General features: G+C 41.7%; 1 protein-coding gene across 2 annotated transcripts in view; it reads left to right on the top strand.

Annotated features, from left to right (window-relative positions):
• LOC147369581 (uncharacterized) overlaps positions 1 to 18,006 on the top strand; it is a 476,034-nt gene that overhangs the window by 310,014 nt on the left and 148,014 nt on the right. For both annotated transcript variants that reach the window (XR_015167603.1, XM_086412193.1), the window contains one exon: positions 17,606 to 17,818. The gene's annotated coding sequence lies outside the window, so the exon portion shown is untranslated. The remainder of the gene's footprint in view (positions 1 to 17,605; positions 17,819 to 18,006) is intronic.

Genomic DNA, 18,006 nt, shown 5'->3' with positions numbered 1-18,006 from the left:
AATTTTTAAATTTCAAGGAATATATATATATATATATATTTTTTTTTTTTAAAGATCTCTGTTGTTTGCTCCTCCTTGAGGAATGAAGAAAAAATCTGAACTAATTTAAGGCTATTTACATGTCAGGAAGGAAAGATACAAAACAAACATGACACCAAGCCAAGAAGGAACTAGAGAGATTGTGGAAGAAAATAGCTCTAACCAGAAGTTGCCAAGGTGGCTTCAGGGTTGATTCAGGCCCTCAGCTATGTTTTCTTCAGCTGGGACAGTAGGATCTTTAAAATTGAATTATCAACATTTAAAAATCAGTATTTCATATAAAAATATTTTGCATGAGAGCTTTAGGCTAGAAACGAAGAGCAGCTGTTCCGTCCGGACACTGCCTAAATTCTCTTTCTTCCACATCTCTGGAAGCCTACTCATCATTCACGTTAACTGCTAGCCCCCAGAGCCATCTGTATTTTGCAAGCTCTGCTTTAGTCCAGCAGCTGTGGCCACCAGGAGCCAATGTAGACACTTTTCTGAGCTTCCCTGCTCATCCCAGACACTGAGCTGCTCCCAGGAATGTGAACCTATGCTTTTTATCTTGTCATGCTTCGGCAGTCATCACATGGAGAGAGAGAGCCTAAATCAATACCCAGACTAGTTGGAGAAAATAGATCCATTTGAAATGAGGTTTACATTTCACTTTGGCTTCTGCTGCCAGAACCAGGAGTTTACTGTAAATGGCCCCAAGGAGGGAGAGCCAGTGAGGATGGGAGGGAATTAAATTAAGAACTACTCACAGCTGAGGATCTGCAAGCAGGAGAGCCAGCCAGCTTCCGGAAACTGTCAAAGCCGGGGTGCAGCAAAGTGGCAGAAAGGGTGTAGGTTGAAACAGTGAGTTCCACAAAGAAACTAGGGAGACATACAGAAAAACAAGATAAATGTCTGAAATATTTGTATACAATCAAGTGAAAGTGTAGCAGTTCTGTTTATTAGTGTATTTAAGCAATTTAAGATCATTCTGGTGGCTCAGATGGCAAAGGGTCCATGTGCAATGCAGGAGACCTGGGTTCGATCCCTGGATTAAGAAGATCCCCTGGAGGAGGCCATGGAAACCCTCTCCAGGATTCTTGCCTGGGAAATCCCATGGACAGAAGAGCCTGGTGGGCTACAGTCCATGGGGTCGCAAAGAATCAGACATGACTGAAGCAACTAAGCACAGCACAGCACACAGGTACACTTCAGGTCACAGAATTAATTTTTACCTTTATTAAAAAAAAAATTGTTCCTCCTTTATCCATGAATTCATTCAGCAAAATCAGATACCTACTGTGTATCAGGCACTATCATAGGCTTTGGAAAAGCTGAGCTTAAGAGATGAGCAGAACTTCAGTTTTAATTTGTTGATTTTATTTGTTTTCATTTATTGGTGTAAATGTTGACCTAAGTTTTCCCTAAATTTCAATAAAAATGCTAGAATAATAATTCATGGATTGAGCCAGACTAACCTTTAACAGAGATAACAGATTTGCAGCATGGGAGGAAAGGCCACCCAATCAGTTAAAGCCTTTTTAGTAACATCCCATATTTGTATATGTTTGTTTATAAATTACATATATGTGTGTGTGTGTGTATACACATATGTATAAATGTTTATGTATTTATATTTTGTACATTACAAAATATACAAAGAAATGGCTAATTTGAAAATGCGATTTTTAACTTTTGTATTTATTTGTTATTTTTCAAACTAGAACTCCTAATATTTCCCTGCCACCCTGCAGTGCAGTTTCCAGAACTTTCCATGGTGTGTCACCCATGGTGGAGGTCACTAGGCTAGCCTCCATCTTCTAAAGTTGTTAATGGGTTCAGTAGTGAGAGTATCAGACTTTCGCATCAGCAGGACTTTGGATGATTTTCACTGATCCAATCAAGCGATGATGGGTCTCCATCTTGGCACCTCCCCAGAGCTGCTGAGGTCCCAAGGGATCCCAGAGCACAGGATGATCTTTCTCAAAAGTAAACCTATATGTGGAACTCCACTGCTTACAACCCTTCAAAGCCAGTACTTGGCACCTGACCATAAAGCACACAACCCTGAACCAGCCTGCCTTGCCAGCGGAACCCCTCACCCACCCCATTGTGTCTTTTCTCTACCAGGGTCTCCCTTCAGGCCCTGCAGCAACTGTGTGGGTTCTTCTGCCCCAGGCTCCTCACACAGTCCAGTCCCTTCCCTCTGCCCTAAAAGCCCTTCATCCATTCTTTTTTTAATTTTTTAAATTTTGTATCTGCATATAATTAAAGATGTGTTAATTTCAGGTGTACAGCAAAGTGATTGACTTATACATATATATGAAAGTGAAAATATTAGTCGCTCAGTCATGTCCAACTCTTTGTGACCCCATGGACTGTAGCCCATCAGGCTCCTCTGTCCATGGGATTCTCCAGGCAAGAATACTGGAGTAGGTTGCCATTCCCTTCTCCAGGGGATCTTCCCGACCCAGGCATCGATCCTGGGTCCCCTGCATTGCAGGCGGATTCTTTGTGCCTGAGCCACCAGGGAAGCTATATAAATATGTGTGTGTGTGTGTGTGTCTTATTTTTCAGATTATTTTCCCATTTAGGTAATTACAGAGTATTGAGCAGAGTTTCTTGTCCTATACAGTAGGTCCTAGTTGGACCTACCATAACCATATTTTAAATATGGTAATGTGCAGGTATCAATCCCAAAATCCCAATCTATCCCTCCCTCCCACCAACCCTTCCCCACTGGTAACAACAAGTTTGTTTTCTGTGTCTGTGAGTCGTTTCTGTTTTGTAAACAAATTCATTTGTATCCTGGAGATTATCATGCTATGTGAAGTAAGTCAGACAGAGAAAGACAAATATCATGTGATATCACTTATAGGCAGAATCTTAAAAAAAAAAAAAAAGATACAAATGAACTTATTTATAAAACATCCTTTCTTCATCTTGAATATCACTTCCTCAGGGACCTGTCGCTGACCCTCTCATTCTAAATCCAGCCATCCATTATTATTCTCTCATGACATTTAAAATTTTTCTTTATAACACTTACAATAATATGAAATCACAGATATATTTGTGTGCTTTCTGTTGGACAGCTTTCTTCCCAGTGTCCTCCATAAAGAGAGGAGACTTGGCACATCTGTAGCTGCCAAATGACCTGGCCAAGTGGATGGAAGTTAGCATATACTCAATAAAGATATTGTAGAGGAAAGAGAAAGAAATGAAAGAAGGACAAAATTGATTCCTTTTTTAATGTATAGGCACCTACATATAAATTTTCTGAGTACTAAGAAAGAAATAAAAATTTCCTAGGAAATAGTTTCTGGCAGAAATGTTGGTGAGGTTCTCTGCCAGTGAGACAGACCACTAAATATGTCTGTAATTACAGGGAAAAGGAAAAAATTTTCAACTAAGGTAGGCCGATGATTTTTTTTAATGTGCTCAAAAGAAGTAATTCAAATGTTCTTATGTTCCTGGCTCATGATAAATACTAAAAAAAAAAAAATGTTAAAACACTGAATGTATGAGCAAATCATTGAAAAAAGTGTAAGAGCCCAGAAAATATGAAATACTAAAGTAACAAAAATAATGTTCAGTGATGATAAACTAGCTTAATAAAGATGGTAGGAAAATAAATGTAATACCATAAAATAGTAACACATTAGGAATAGTAGTTAATGTTTACATAACAACTAATATGTGCCAGGCATCACTTATGCATACATTAACTCATTAATTTCTCACAACCATCCTTATTAAGATAGGTTCTTTTATTGTTCCCATTTTATAGGCAGGGAAATGGAGGCACAGGGCATTCATAACATGCCTACTATCTTGCAGATGGTTAAGTAAGACCAGGGGCATCTGGCTCAGATCTCTGAAATCTTGATTACTTCATTAACCTTGCCACTTTTAATTAAATGAAAATACATATACATACTGTGACATTGGTTGTTGCAAAGAGCAAATTCATCCTTACCTGTGGCCCATGAAGAGTTTTATTCCAAATTTTTACTTTTAAAAATAAAATTTTAAAAGGCTATTCATTTTGAGGTTAAAAGTATGTCTTGGAAAGGCATGAAGGTCCTGACGTTTTAGGGGTGTGTGGACAAATGTTTCCCAAACATCATACATCTCCATAGAAGAGAATTCGTTGACTCAGCAAATTTTTATTTTTTATCTACTAAGTTTGAGTCACTGCAGGGCCTAGGGATTCAGCAAGACCTGCAGTCCCTGCTCTCAAGAAGCTTGTAACTGGGAAAAGAAGAGAGAAACTAAACAAATAACTCCTTATTAATGACTGTTGTGAGAGCTGATAGGGAAAAAACACCAGGATGCTACAAGCAGGGAGAGGCCATCCATGGCAAGCAGTTCAGAATGAAGGGAAGCTCTGGAGCCCTTGCCTCAGCTCTTTGTGTGTATGTGTCCCATGGCCAGAGACAGTGCTTCTCTGATCAAATCCTGCCCCTCCCCTGCTCCCACCAGATGCATAACCCTAGATAGGTCTCGGCATCTCTCAGTGCCTCCATTTTCACACTTGTCAAGTGCGGATAATATGCACATCCATCTCATGAATGTATTATGAGGACTGAATGAGATAGTACTTGCATATCGCTTAGAACTGTGTTTAGAACTACAAGGGGATAGTCAGCACTAGGTGGTGGTACTGTAGTAGCCTCTCAAAACCATAAATCTGAATCTAGGAAAATTGGAAAGATATCGAAGGCAGTATTAATATGAGAGGTTACTTTAAGCTCATAACCAAGATGAATTTTCATGCCATATATCACTAAGCGGTTTGCTTACAAGATCTGCCAAAATGGCTGTCCTGAAAGTGTTTCTATATCTCTCCATCCTCTTCCTGAATCAGAATTCCCAGAGTCAGAGAAAGAAGAGTCTATTTTGGCTTTCCCCTGCAACTTAATTGAGTATAGCTGGTATCTAAACACTACATCCTGATACTTCAGCATTTAATAAAGTTATTTGGGGTTTTGTAGGAAGAGTCTTAAATTCCCCTCTGCCTTTTGCCAATTATTGATACATTGTTATGAAGTGATGGTGCCCATAATTATAATTCTTTATCCTTTTAACTAAATTTAACATTTTTTAACTTTAGTATTAATTACTCCTTTAAAACACAACACAAGCATTTCCATTTCATTGTGACTAGATAACACATTGCCCTGAATTTTATTTTGCATTTGCCAAGTTTGTAGGTCTCCAGTATCATAAAATTAATTGGAAGTTTGCATTTTCTATATTAAACAGAAAAAGTCATAATGGAGAAAAACTTCCTGGGTGTGATCCCATCCCTGCCAGTGTGGTATGCCAGCAAACTGTCAGGCACATCACAGATGGGAAAAATGGGGGAAATACCCACCTCAGGGACTCACAGGAGGCAATGGTGGGAGAGCAGGGGGAGTTGACAGTCAGGCCTGAACAAAGGAAGAGAAATATTTCCACCTCTCATGAGTCATCAAGTCAAGTCTCTCCAGCGGGCTCAGGGGGCCTCCTAAACTTTGCAACTTGGCTTTGCCCCAGACATGAAATATGGAAAGGCACTTCTGATGCAACACTTTCATCACCACCGCTACTTTGCCTCTTTCATCTCTGTCAAGAGATACAGCACCGGTTCCTGTAACTTCTCCCTGTGATTGCCATGCTGACACAATTGTTTACATGGAAATTCAGAAGATTTTGGAATCAAAGGGCATGTGGACATTATAATCAAGAAACTGTATTTATGTCCCCAAAGACCATGCCCGTATGGGAACAATCTGATCTACCTCCTATTCCTCATTCAATCCTTTCATGGTATGTTTTATAGTGCTTGGTGTCATTGCATGTTTAGTGACTGATAGAATGGCACCCCACTCCAGTACTCTCGCCTGGAAAATCCCATGGACGGAGGAGCCTGGTAGGCTTCAGTCCATGGGGTCGTGAAGAGTCGGACTCGACTGAGCGACTTCACTTTCACTTTTCACTTTCATGCATTGGAGAAGGAAATGGCAACCCACTCCAGTGTTCTTGCCTGGAGAATCTCAAGGATGGATGAGCCTGGTGGGCTGCTGTCTATGGGGTTGCACAGAGTCGGACACGACTGAAGCAACTTAGCAGCAGAATTATACCTCCATTCTTAGAATTCCCTGGTGGGCCAATGGTTAGGACTTATGCTTTCACTGCCAAGGGCCTGAGATTGATCCCTGGTCAGGGAACTAAGATCCCTCAAGCTGCACGACTTGCCAAAATTAATAAATAAATAGAATTAGACTTCTGTTTCTATGAGGTCATATTGTTAGTCATATGAGTGACCAGGATGATCATTCTAAGGATTAGAGCAGGCACATGTGGGTGAACATGTGTGCACACACACATTCACATGCTTATCAGAAAAGTCTTCAAAAACCACCTAAGTTCCTGATAAACAGACAGCCAGTTTGAAACCAATAATCCCAAATTCCACATATGGATAGATGTCTCCTTAACAGCTGCTGCTGCTGCTAAGTCGCTTCAGTCGTGTCCAACTCTGTGCAACCCCAGAGACAGCAGCCCACCAGGCTCCCCAGTCCCTGGAATTCTCCAGGCAAGAACACTGGAGTGGGTTGCCATTTCCTTCTCCAATACATGAAAGTGAAAAGTGAAAGTGAAGTCACTCAGTCGTGTCCGACTCTTCGAGACCCCATGGACTGCAGCCCACCAGGCTCCTCTGTCCATGGGATTTTCCAGGCAAGAGTACTGGAGTGAGTTGCCATTGCCTTCTTCACCTTAGCACCTGAGCTTCTGCTATCTCTGTCCCAGAGAAAAGAGCTAGAGTTCCACAAAAAGTAGAAGATTTTGCCCTGGAACTACACTCTGTCCTCCCGTGGTTCTTTCCCCTTTAAGCAAATCCTCCCCACACAAGAAATATGTTTATTTGTATTTTCAGTTAGGTTGACTATTTATCCACATTTCCTGCTGATGAGTCATTTATGCAGTTAACTGAAAAAAAAAACCAATAAATTGGGAACAAAAACACTGCAAAATTAAGGATCAAAGACGCAAAACTGACGCAAGCCCCAAATAGGTATGGGTTAAGAATTTAATCAGCAAACACGTCAGTCAGCACATCAGAACAGTACTGCCAGGGAAGCTGGGTTTTCAGATTTTTTTTCCTGGGGTCAACACAGCCTGCCTCCATGGAGCACCTTTCCTGCTTTTGCTCACCAGACACTTGTAAAAAAAAAAAAATCACCCACCAGTATTTAGTCAAGGAACCGAATCACATTTACTTGGAATCGACATGAGGAAAGATCCAAGGCTTGCTCACATGGTGCCTAGGTAAAAGGTGTATGTGTTTGTCTCTGCAAATAAGAGGCCTGAATGACAGGAAGACAACAGGAAAATGGCCCTGGGTTTACAATGGAGCTTGATGTGCTACAGTCCATGAGGTTGCAAAGAGTCAGACACGACTTAGTAACTGAACGATGCCAACAACAAGGCAGAGAGAGGCACCAGTCCTCAGCATGAGATTGCTGGGTGAGCAGACAGGAGATCCCTGCCCACACCCTAAGTGGCTGGGTGTGCAGTCCACACACAGACTCCTTAGGCCATTTCCATTCCAGGACTCATTTGGCTGCAAAGCTGGAGGGTGAGTGTTAATTTCAGCTCTTCCTCTGGGCACATGTTATCTAATATTTAAAAAGATCAACCAGGAAGGTGGAGGAAGCATGTATACACAATAGCTTCACTGAAGTATTGAGAGTGATGAAAAACATGACCAGGAGTTTAGAAATGGATACAAATAGCGTGTGTTTAGCAAGCATGTACTATGCACCATGTGTATTACCTATGTTAATTCATCCTCACAACAGTTGTATGGATAATGGACTTATGGCCACAGCAGCAGAAGGAAAGGGGTGTACAAATTCAAAGAGTAGCAATGACATATATACACTGCCATGTATAAAATAGAAGCTAGTGGAAAGCTGCAGTAAAGCACAGGAAGCTCTGCTCAGTGCTCTGTGATGACCTAGAGGGGTGGGATAAGGGGTCGATGGGTGAGAGGCTCAAGAGGGAGGGGATATATGCATATACGCATGCTTATAGCTGGTTCACATTGTTGTATAGCAGAAACCAACACAAAATTATAAAGCAATTATCCTCCAATTAAAAAGTTTAAAAACCAGAGAAACAGTACTAAAAAAGTGTTTGTCACTTCAGTCGTGTCCAGCTCTCTGCAACCCCATGGACTATAGCCCGCCAGGCTCCTCTGTCCATGGGATTTCCCAGGCAAGAATACCAGAGTGGGTTGCCATTTTCTTTTCCAGGGGATCTTCCCAACCCAAGCATTGAACCCAGGTCTCCTGCATTGCAGGCAGATTATTTACCATCTGAGCCACCAAGGAAGCCCTCTGAGAATAGAAGGGAAGCCCTATGAAAGGGTTTCTATTATTGATATCTTTTCATAGATGAAACAGCTTAAGCCAATGTTCCCAGAAAGTAAAGGGTGGTCCATCTTGACTTGAAGTTCAAGTTCTTAGCGACACCTGTGCTGTCTTCCTTTGACAATAAATCAAGTCTGTCTGCGTCTGATTATACTATCACATCAAATGTTTTCTATTTTGTGGAGAACCAGTTCTCCAAATTAAGAGCCTCTTATTACCATGCTAAACCATAGTCTATAAAACATGCCTTTTAATTGTCATTTACATTTTCCTTACAATGAACAAAGAGAAAACTTTGAACTTTTTATCCAGCCGATTGAAACACTGACCTTCATATGTTGGCTAACACAACAGGAGAAGCTACGCAATCGTTTTATAGCCCAGTCTGTCTCTGATGTATTACCTCTAGCCTCTAAAGGACTGATGTGACCTAAAGCCCACAGGGCTCTCTGGAGCTCACACAGTCTCACATTCACTTATTAGCTACATTCTCACCAGTCTCAGGTGTCCCAGGTGTCCTAGCTTCCCTGAAGGGAAAAGACAGTCCTGCTCCAGATCTCTTTCTCCTTTTACAAAAACTGCTTTCAACTACTCCCCTGTCCACCTGCTTCCATAACCTTCTTCTCAGTTTTGCACACTTCAACAAGTGTAATATGGTTGAACTGTGGTGAAAACACAACTGTTTTCCAGGTTCAGATAATACCTATGACTCACCCAGGGCTGAAGACAAGGATCAACTGTAGAAGTCAGTCCCTGTGTTCTCTTGCCTTCTCTCTTGTCTGCTTGGGCATCCCCCATTCTCCCACTGTGTGCAGATGATGACTAGTCCTGAAAGTGAGGTAGTAAAATGACCCACAGTAGCCTTTATCTTGTAGAACTCAGCTTAGAATATCTGGAACGGAAGCAGTTACCTGTGAAGTTCTGGTTTATAATCCAGTAACCTGCTCTTCTTAAATGTATATTCATCCAAAACCATCCCTTCTAGGCAGAGCACTTTTTGACTCACTCATGAGATCACTCTTCTGCTCACTAGGACCCAGTTTTCCCATCTGCAAAAGTAAAGAGTCCTATATCATTTCTAAAGTCACTTCCAGTTCTAAGGCTCTTTGATTGTAACTTAGGATCCCGTTTTCCTACACTAGGAATTTCCTTCCATCCAGCCCTTTATTTATTCATTCATTCATTCATTGGGGGGGAAATCTGTACTTGCAGTGCCTCCTGTGCTCTAGATAGTGTTTAGGCAGAGGGGTTAAGTAATAACTAGGACGGATAGCATCTCTCCCCTGTAGGATACATAACCTTCTGTCTTTCCCCTCCCCCAAACAATTTGAAAGTGTAAATCAAATTTGTGGTAGAGTTGCTCTAACAATATGGCATAATGGAGTGAAATTTGAGTTCAGAACACCTTACTACATGTGTAACCTTGTGTAGGTCACTTGGGCTGAGTCTTCCTTCATATAGAAAAGTAGAGCCCAAATCCTGTCTCGTGAACTGTTATACAGAATAGGGATGTGTGCAGGTGCCTAGTGCACAGTAAGTGCTCAGTCATAGTCACAGATGTTGCTATTATTGTGAACAGCAAGAGGCTATGCATGTACCAAACATGTTGGCATTAGGCCACTCTCCTTGCTTTTTGCTTCACTGATGGGATTTTTGTCTCAAAGACTGGTGAGGATGTAGCTAATAGAGGAGATGTTTTCATCTCCTCTAGTTTAGTTAGGACTTCTTGCCTACCTCCCTCATTGCAGTGCTACTACCATTGAAGTGCTTGGGTTTGCAATATGATGATCTGGTGGGCTGCACCCAGTCTTACTTCTCTATTGCTGTTATAACAAATTATTGCAAAATAAGTGGCTTAAAACAACATAAATTTGTTGTCTTACAGTCCTGAAGGTCAGAAATTTGAAATGGGTCTCACTGGGCTACAGTCCAGGTATCAGCAGAGCTGTTTTCCTTCTAGAGGTTCCAGGGAAGAATCTGTTACCTTGACCTTTCCAGCCTCTAAAGGCTCCTTCAGCTGTGTGGCATCTTTAACTCTCTCTGACTCCTCTTCTGCTTCCTTCCTTCATTCTAAAGGACCCTTGTGATTACATTTGGCCCACATAGATAATTCAAGATTTTTTTTTAAATTTTTTTTTTAATTCAAGATTTTTATCTCTCTGTTGTAACGCTAGCTGATTAGCAACTTTCATTTCATCTGTAAGCTTAATTCTCCTTGCCATGTAACCTAACACATTCACCAACACCAGAAATGAGGTCATGGGCAGCTTTGAGAAGTCACTATCTCAGCTACCACCCCTCTCTGTAAGTTTTTCTCATCCATCTCCATCTTTGCGTTCCTGCTGTTGTGTCCCTAACTTTGCCTCTAGTCAGCAACCTGTGAAAGCAGCACCAGATGGAGGGCCCCATAGGCGTTATGCAGGGGGCAAATCGGGATCCCAGACCATAAGCCGAGGGGCTTGAGCCCCAGGGACATCCTAGGGTATAAGGCCCAATCTGCCCTGCTCCCACCCTCCATTGTCCTTCACTACTCTAAACTACTCCTTGTCTCCCACTGCTCCCTGACTAAAGTACAAGCACCTCGTCATGGCCTGAAAGAGGCTACCCCAATGATGGGCCCTCGGGGATACCTTGTGTCCGGCAGTTGTCACTTACTGCATTTGTGAGTTTAAGTGACTGGTGTCCTACAAATCTAAAGTCTAAGTCTAAGTCTAAAAGAGGGAGAAGGCAATGGCAGTGATCTTGGAAACGTTATTTAACCTCCTTGAATTTTTATGTTCTATCTATAAAACAGGGGTAATACCTCTCTCAAAGGATTGGCATGAGGATCAAACAACTTAATGCATATGAAGTCCTAATCCAGTAACTGGTGCTTCATAAATATCTAATTAATGAAAGCCGTATAGCAAGGGTCAGCAAACTTTTTCTATGAAAAGCCACATAGTGAATGTTTTATGCTTTGTGGGCCAGACAGTCTCTGTCACAAACATTCAAGTCTTCAACTACTCATTGCAGTGTAAAAGCAGCCACAGTCAAAAAACAAACAAATGAGCATAGCTGTGTTCAAATAAAACTTTATTTATAAAAACAAGCAGAAGGTTGTATTTGGTTTCCTGACTCCTGCTATATAAGCGTATGTCAGAGGTGTCCAATTTATGTTCATTGCTTTGCTGTTGCCAAAGTGAATTAAAAAAATATAAACATCAAAAGTTCCAAATTCCAGTAATCTGCACCTGGATTTGAACTCAGAGTCGGAGGCTCTATCCACACTTGTGACCTTAGAGACCTTCAAAATAGAATATATTGATTCCTCTCCATATAGTAGGCTAACAATGACCTAAATCCTTTATTCCTCCTCCTATGCAGAGATGTAGTCTACTTCCCCTTATCTTGAATCTAGGTTGGCCTTAGTGATTTGCTTGACCAATAGACAGGGACAGAAGTGGTATTTTGAGACATCTGAGGCTAGATCATAAGAAGACTTGAAGCATAAATCAGTATCATTTAAAAAAAAAAAAAGAGAACAAAGGAAAAGAAGCCCTGAAGCTTCTTCCCAGATCTCTTGGAATACTCACTCTGTAAAACCCATGCCATATGGCAGGCTAGTAGGCAACTCCAGTAGAGTTCCCAGCCATCAGCCACCATCACTTATCCTCCACCCAAGACAAAATCTAATCATGTGTTAATTAGCCTCTAATTAAAATAAATAAATTTAATTTAAAAATCTAATCATGTGAGTGATGAAGCCCCAGTGATGCCATGTGGAGATGAACCAGCCTGCAAAGCCTGTCCCAGTTTCCTGGCACAAACAATTGTGAGTCAGATAAAATGGTTGTCTTAACCCACTAAGTTTTTAGGTGGTTGGTTATAATCAGAACAATTGAGAATTTAACTCTATAAGCATAGCTATTTAGGTCTGATTTGCTCAATAGCATTTCCTAATATTCTAGAACAGTGACTGGCAAGAGGAGGTATTCAATAAATAATTATTGAATAAGTGAATGAACAATTAATCTGTTCTACCCTGATTTATCTGGCCAACTTCTCTGCAAACTTCGAGCCTCAGCATAAATGTAATTTTCTCTGACTGTCCACCATCCCCCCACATTATGTCAGATTCTTTCATTCTTTGCCTTTTCCTTCATTATGCCAATGCCTGTGTTGTGCTGTGCTTAGTGCTCAGTCATGTCTGACTCTTTGCGACCCCATGGACTGTAGTCCACTAGGTTCCTCTGTTCATGGGGATTCTCCAGGAAAGGATACTGGAGTGGGTTGTCATGTCCTCCTCCAGGGGATCTTCCCAACCCAGGGATCAAATCCAGATCTCCCACATTACAGGCAGATTCTTTACCATCTGAGTCACCAGGGAAGCCCAGGAATACTGGAGTGGGTAGCCTACCCCATATCCAGGGGATCTTCCTGACCCAGGAATCTTGGGGTCTTCTGCATTGCAGGTGGATTCTTTACCCTCAGAGCTACCAGGGAAGCCCCCATGCTAATCCCTACTATAGTGCATATAATGATGCTTTTAAGCACATATTTAATGCCCATCTCCCTTCTAGAACATGAGCTTCCTGACAACAAACATGGCGTCTATCATGTTCTCTGCTCTACCTGGCAACCAGCAAGCACTCAATATCATTAGGCACATCGTAAATATTGCTGAATAACTAATAAAGGTTGCTATACGAAAAATATTTTACCTAGAAAGTTCTGTTAGTCTCAGTCCAGTCCAGAGAGCAGCATAGGTCATCACTGTGCTGAAAACACCAGAAAGTCCTAAAATCTACTGGGACGGCAGCATGCCAGGCTCCTCTATCCTCCACTGTCTCCCAGAGTTTGCTCAAATTCTTGTTCATTGAGTCAGTGATGTTATCTAACCATCTCATCCGCTGCTGCCCTCTTCTCCCTTTGCCTTCAATCTTTCCCAGCATCAAGGTCTTTTCCAGTGAGTCTAAGGTCTCTTCCCATCAGGTAGCCAATGTACTGGAACTTCAGTTTCAGCATCAGTCCTTCCATGAATATCCAGGGTTGATTTAGGATTGACTGGTTTGATTTCCTCACTGTCCTTGGGACTCTCAAGAGTATTCTCCAGCACCACACTTCTAAAGCATCAATTCTTCAGTGTCCAGCTTACTTTATGGTCTAACTCTCACATCCATACATGACTACTGGAAAAACCATAGCTTTGACTAGATGGACCTTTGTCAGTAAAATTATGTCTCTGCTTTATAATACACTGTCTAGGTTTGTCATAGCTTTCCTTCCAAGGGGCAAGTGTCTTTTAATTTCATGGCTGCAGTCACCATCCGCAGTGATTTTGGAGCCCAGGAAAATAAAATGTCATTCCTTCCACTCCCGCCCCCCACCAACCCTTTCTATTTGCCATGAAGTTATGGGACCAGATGCCATGATCTTATTTTTACAATGTTGAGTTTCAAGCCAACTTTTTCACTCCCCTCTTTGACTCTCATCAAGAGGCTCTTAGTTCCTCTTCACTTTCTGCCATTTTAAAGTGGTATCATCTGCACATCTGAAGTTGTTGACATTTCTCCTTGAAATCTTGATTCTAGCTTGTGATTCATCTAGCTCAATATTTCACATGATGTACTCTGCATATAAGTTAAATAAGCAGGGAGACCATATACAGCCTTGCCGTACTCCTTTCCCAGTTTTGAACCAGTCAGTTGCTCCTATGTCCAATTTTAACTGTTGCTTCTTGACTAAAATACAAGTTTCTCAGGAGAGAGGTAATGTGGTCTGGTACTTCCATCTCTTTTGTGGAATTTTCCACAGTTTTTTATGACCCACACAGTTAAAGGCTTTAGCGTAATCAGTGAAGAAGTAGATGTTTTTCTGCAATTCCCTTGCTTTTTCTGTGATCCAACAGATGTTGGCAATTTCGTCTCTGGTTCCTCTGCCTCTTTGAAGCCCAGCTTGTACATCTGGAAGTTCTCTATTCACATAGTGCTGAAGGCTAACTTGCAGGATTTTGAACACTACTTTGCTAGCGTGTGAGATGAGTGCAATTGGGTGGTAGTTAGAACATTCTTTGGATTGCCTTTCTTTGGGATTGGGATAATAGTTGACCTTTCTTAGTCCTGTGGCCACTGATGAGTTTTCCAAATATCCTGACATTTTGAGTGCAGCATTTTAACAACATAATTTTTTAGGGTTTTAAATACCTCAGATGGAATTCCATCACCTCCACTAGTTTTGTTCAAGTAACGTTTCCTAAGGCCCACTTGACTTCATACTTCAGAATATCTGGCTCTAGGTAAGTCACCAAACCATCTTGGTTATCCTGATCATTAAGACCTGTTTTGTATAGTTTTTCTATATTCTATATATTGTGTATTCTTGCCATCTCTTCTTCATATCTTCTGCTTCTGTTAGGTCCTTACTGTTTCTGTCCTTTATCATGGCCCATCACTGCATGAAATGTTTTCTTAAAGAGATCTCTAGTCCTTCCCATTCTATTGTTTTCCTCTGTTTCTTTGCATTGTTCATTTAAGAAGGCCTTATCTCTCCTTGCTATTCTCTGAAACTGTGTTCAGTTGAGTATATCTTTCCCTTTCTCCCTTAACTTTCGTTTCTCTTCTTTCCTCAGTTATTTGTAAAGTCTCCTCAGACAACCACTTTGCCTTCTTTCATTTCTTTTTCTTTGGAATTGTTTTGGTCACTGTCTCCTGTACAGTGTTATGAACCTCTGTCCATAGTTCTTTAGGCATCCTCTCTACCAGACCTAATCCTTTGAATTTATTTATTACCTCCACTGGTTAATCATAAGGGATTTGATTTAGGTCATACCTGAATGGCCTAGTGTTTTTCCCTACTTTCTTCAATTTAAGCCTAAATTTTGAAGTAAGGAGCTCATGATCTGAGTCACAGTCAGATCCAGGTCTTGTTTTTGCTAACTGTATAGAGCTTCTCCATCTTCAACTGCAAAGAACATAATCAGTCTGATTTTGATATTGACCATCTGGTGATGTCTACGTGTAGAGTCATCTCTTATGTTGTTGGAAGAGGATGTTTGCTGTTACCAGTATGTTCTCTTGAGTAAACTCTGTTAGCCTTTGCCCTGCTTCATTTGTATTCCAGGACCAAACTTGCCTGTTATTCCAGGTATCTCTTAACTTTCTAATCTTGCATTCCAATTCCCTATGATGTCTTTTTCCCTAGAGTGTCTTTTTCTGGTGTTAGTTCTAGAAGGTGTTGTAGATCTTCATAGAACTCATTGAATTCAGCTTCTTTGGAATCAGTGGTTGGGCATAGACTTGGATTACTGTGATGTTGAATGGTTTCCCTTGGAAATGAATTAAGATCATTCTGTCATTTTAGAGGTTGCACCCAATTATTGCATTTTGGACTCTTTGTTGACTATGAGGACTGCTTCATTTCTTCTAAGGGATTCTTGCCCACAGTAATAGATATACTGGTCATATGAATTAAATTCACCCATTTCTGTCCATTTTAGTTCACTGGTTCCTAAAATGTCAGTGTTCAATCTTGCCATCTCCTGCTTGTCTGTGTCCAGTTTACCTGGATTCATGGACCTAACATTCCTGGTTCCTATGTAATATTATTCTTTATAACATCAGATTCTATTTTCACCACCAGACATATCCACAGCTGAGCACTGTTCCCACTTTGGCCCAGCCACTTCACTCTTACTGGAGCTGTTGGTAACTGCCCTGCACTTCTCCCCAGTAGCATATTGAACACATTCCAACCTGTAAGGGCTCATCATTCAGTGTCACATCTTTTTGCCTTTTCATACTGTTTAGGGGGTTCTCCAGGTGGGGCTCTAATGGCAAGAATACTGGAGTGGGTTGCCATTTCCTCCTCCAGTGGACCCCATTTTGTCAGAACTCTTCACTATGACCCATCCATCTTGGGTGGCCCTGCACAGCATGGCTCGTAGCTCCTTTGAGTTAGGCAAGTCCCTTCACCATGGCAAGGCTGTGATCCATGAAGGGGAATAATCATCACACCCATAAATAACAACATACGAACACTTACTGTATACAGACATTGTTGATAATCTCTTGGTATATTAAATCACTGAATCGATACACCTAGTTTCTGAGGGAGAGCTTCTTCTGATTCCCATTCTTATGGATGGGGAAACTGAGGCTGCAGAGAGGTTTAACTGCTTGCTCAAAGTCACCAGCTGATCGGACCACTGGGACAGGGTCCCTCGGACTTTGCATGATCCCAAAGGTTCAGAGCTCAGACTTGAGGGCTGAACAGCACAGATGAAAATCCAAGCTCTGCTGTGGACCAGAGGAGTGACCTTCCTCTGTCTCTTCATCCATCCCTCAGGTGGGTGAGATGACTTCCCTGCCCATCTGGATGGTTTCCCCAGCCATGTGACCAGGTACTAACTGATGGGGAGCTCAGCTCAGCAAGGGTACAGCCACATTCATAAATTGTTCCTTTCTCCCTCTGTCTGTATAAAGGTGGTGTTCTCAGCTGGTCTTTTAATACAGTCTGCTGTTCCCCATACTTCGGGTTGGTCTGCTTCCAGACACAGAAGACTGAATATACTTTTTATACTGCTCCGGTTACTCTAGCCTTCTGGAGAGGACCAAGAAATGTGTGGGGCTTGCAAAGCCCACAGAACTGCCAGAGCTCTAACCCCAAAAGGATTCTTGCTTCTGCAGCAGGAGAATTGGGAGAACTCAAAAGGAAACTTGTCCCTAGTGGTAAAAATCAGACCAAATAGTTTAGTGCCTACCTGGGAGTCTTCTTGGTAAACAGTATGAAATTCTGTTTCCCCTGGAATTACCAGCTCGGTGAAATTTGCTTTTGGTATTTACCAGATATTTTGAAGACATGGGCAAGCTGCAGGACACAGACTCCAACTAGGATGCCCCAGACTATACTGAGCCCACCCCACCCAAAAACCAAACTGCCCTGAACCTGAAATCCAAGACATTTCTCTAGCCGGAAAAGAGGCCTTTGCTGAACTGAAAAAGTCAAATGAGAATGAAAGCTGTAGACCAGATGATAATCTCAAGGATATTATGCTTTAATAACAAACACAAATGTTTTTCTTCAGTATACTTATAATAATACAGGGATGACGTGGCTGGCATATTGCTAAGGTGTATTTAGTTCTTAGAGCAAGTGACTGAATGGCAAAATATGCTCCTCTTCTGCAGATGAGGACAGAAAGTCCCAGAGAGGTGGAGGAACTTGCCCACAGTCACAGAGCATGCAAGAACAGACGGTGCAGATCTAGATCTGGCTGACTCTCTTCCTCCGTGCCGCCCTGCCTGCCTGCAAGCTGGATTGCTTTCATCTCATGTGAGAAGTCCTTGGGCCCCCTCCACACTCCTGCCAAGAAGCAGCTTCAAAAATTTTTTGAACAAAGGGTAAGCCAACAACTTAAGTTAATAGCCAGAGAGTGCCATGCATGCTTTTGGTTCTGCCTGTGCAAGAAGGGGCAGCTATTGGTTGGAAAGGGAATGTTTCTGTCTAATAACTGGGCTTATTGTCTGCATGCCAACAAGTATAACTGGTTTGACTGATGCTGTCACTGATCCATATGGGGAAGGGATGG

This window comes from Bos grunniens, chromosome 7 (genome assembly GCF_055505025.1).
Source record: "Bos grunniens cultivar Pamir isolate PY7600 chromosome 7, Bosgru_T2T1.0, whole genome shotgun sequence".
In the NCBI taxonomy this organism is placed as follows: Eukaryota; Metazoa; Chordata; class Mammalia; order Artiodactyla; family Bovidae; genus Bos; species Bos grunniens.
This window is presented reverse-complemented; position numbering and strand designations above follow the sequence as displayed.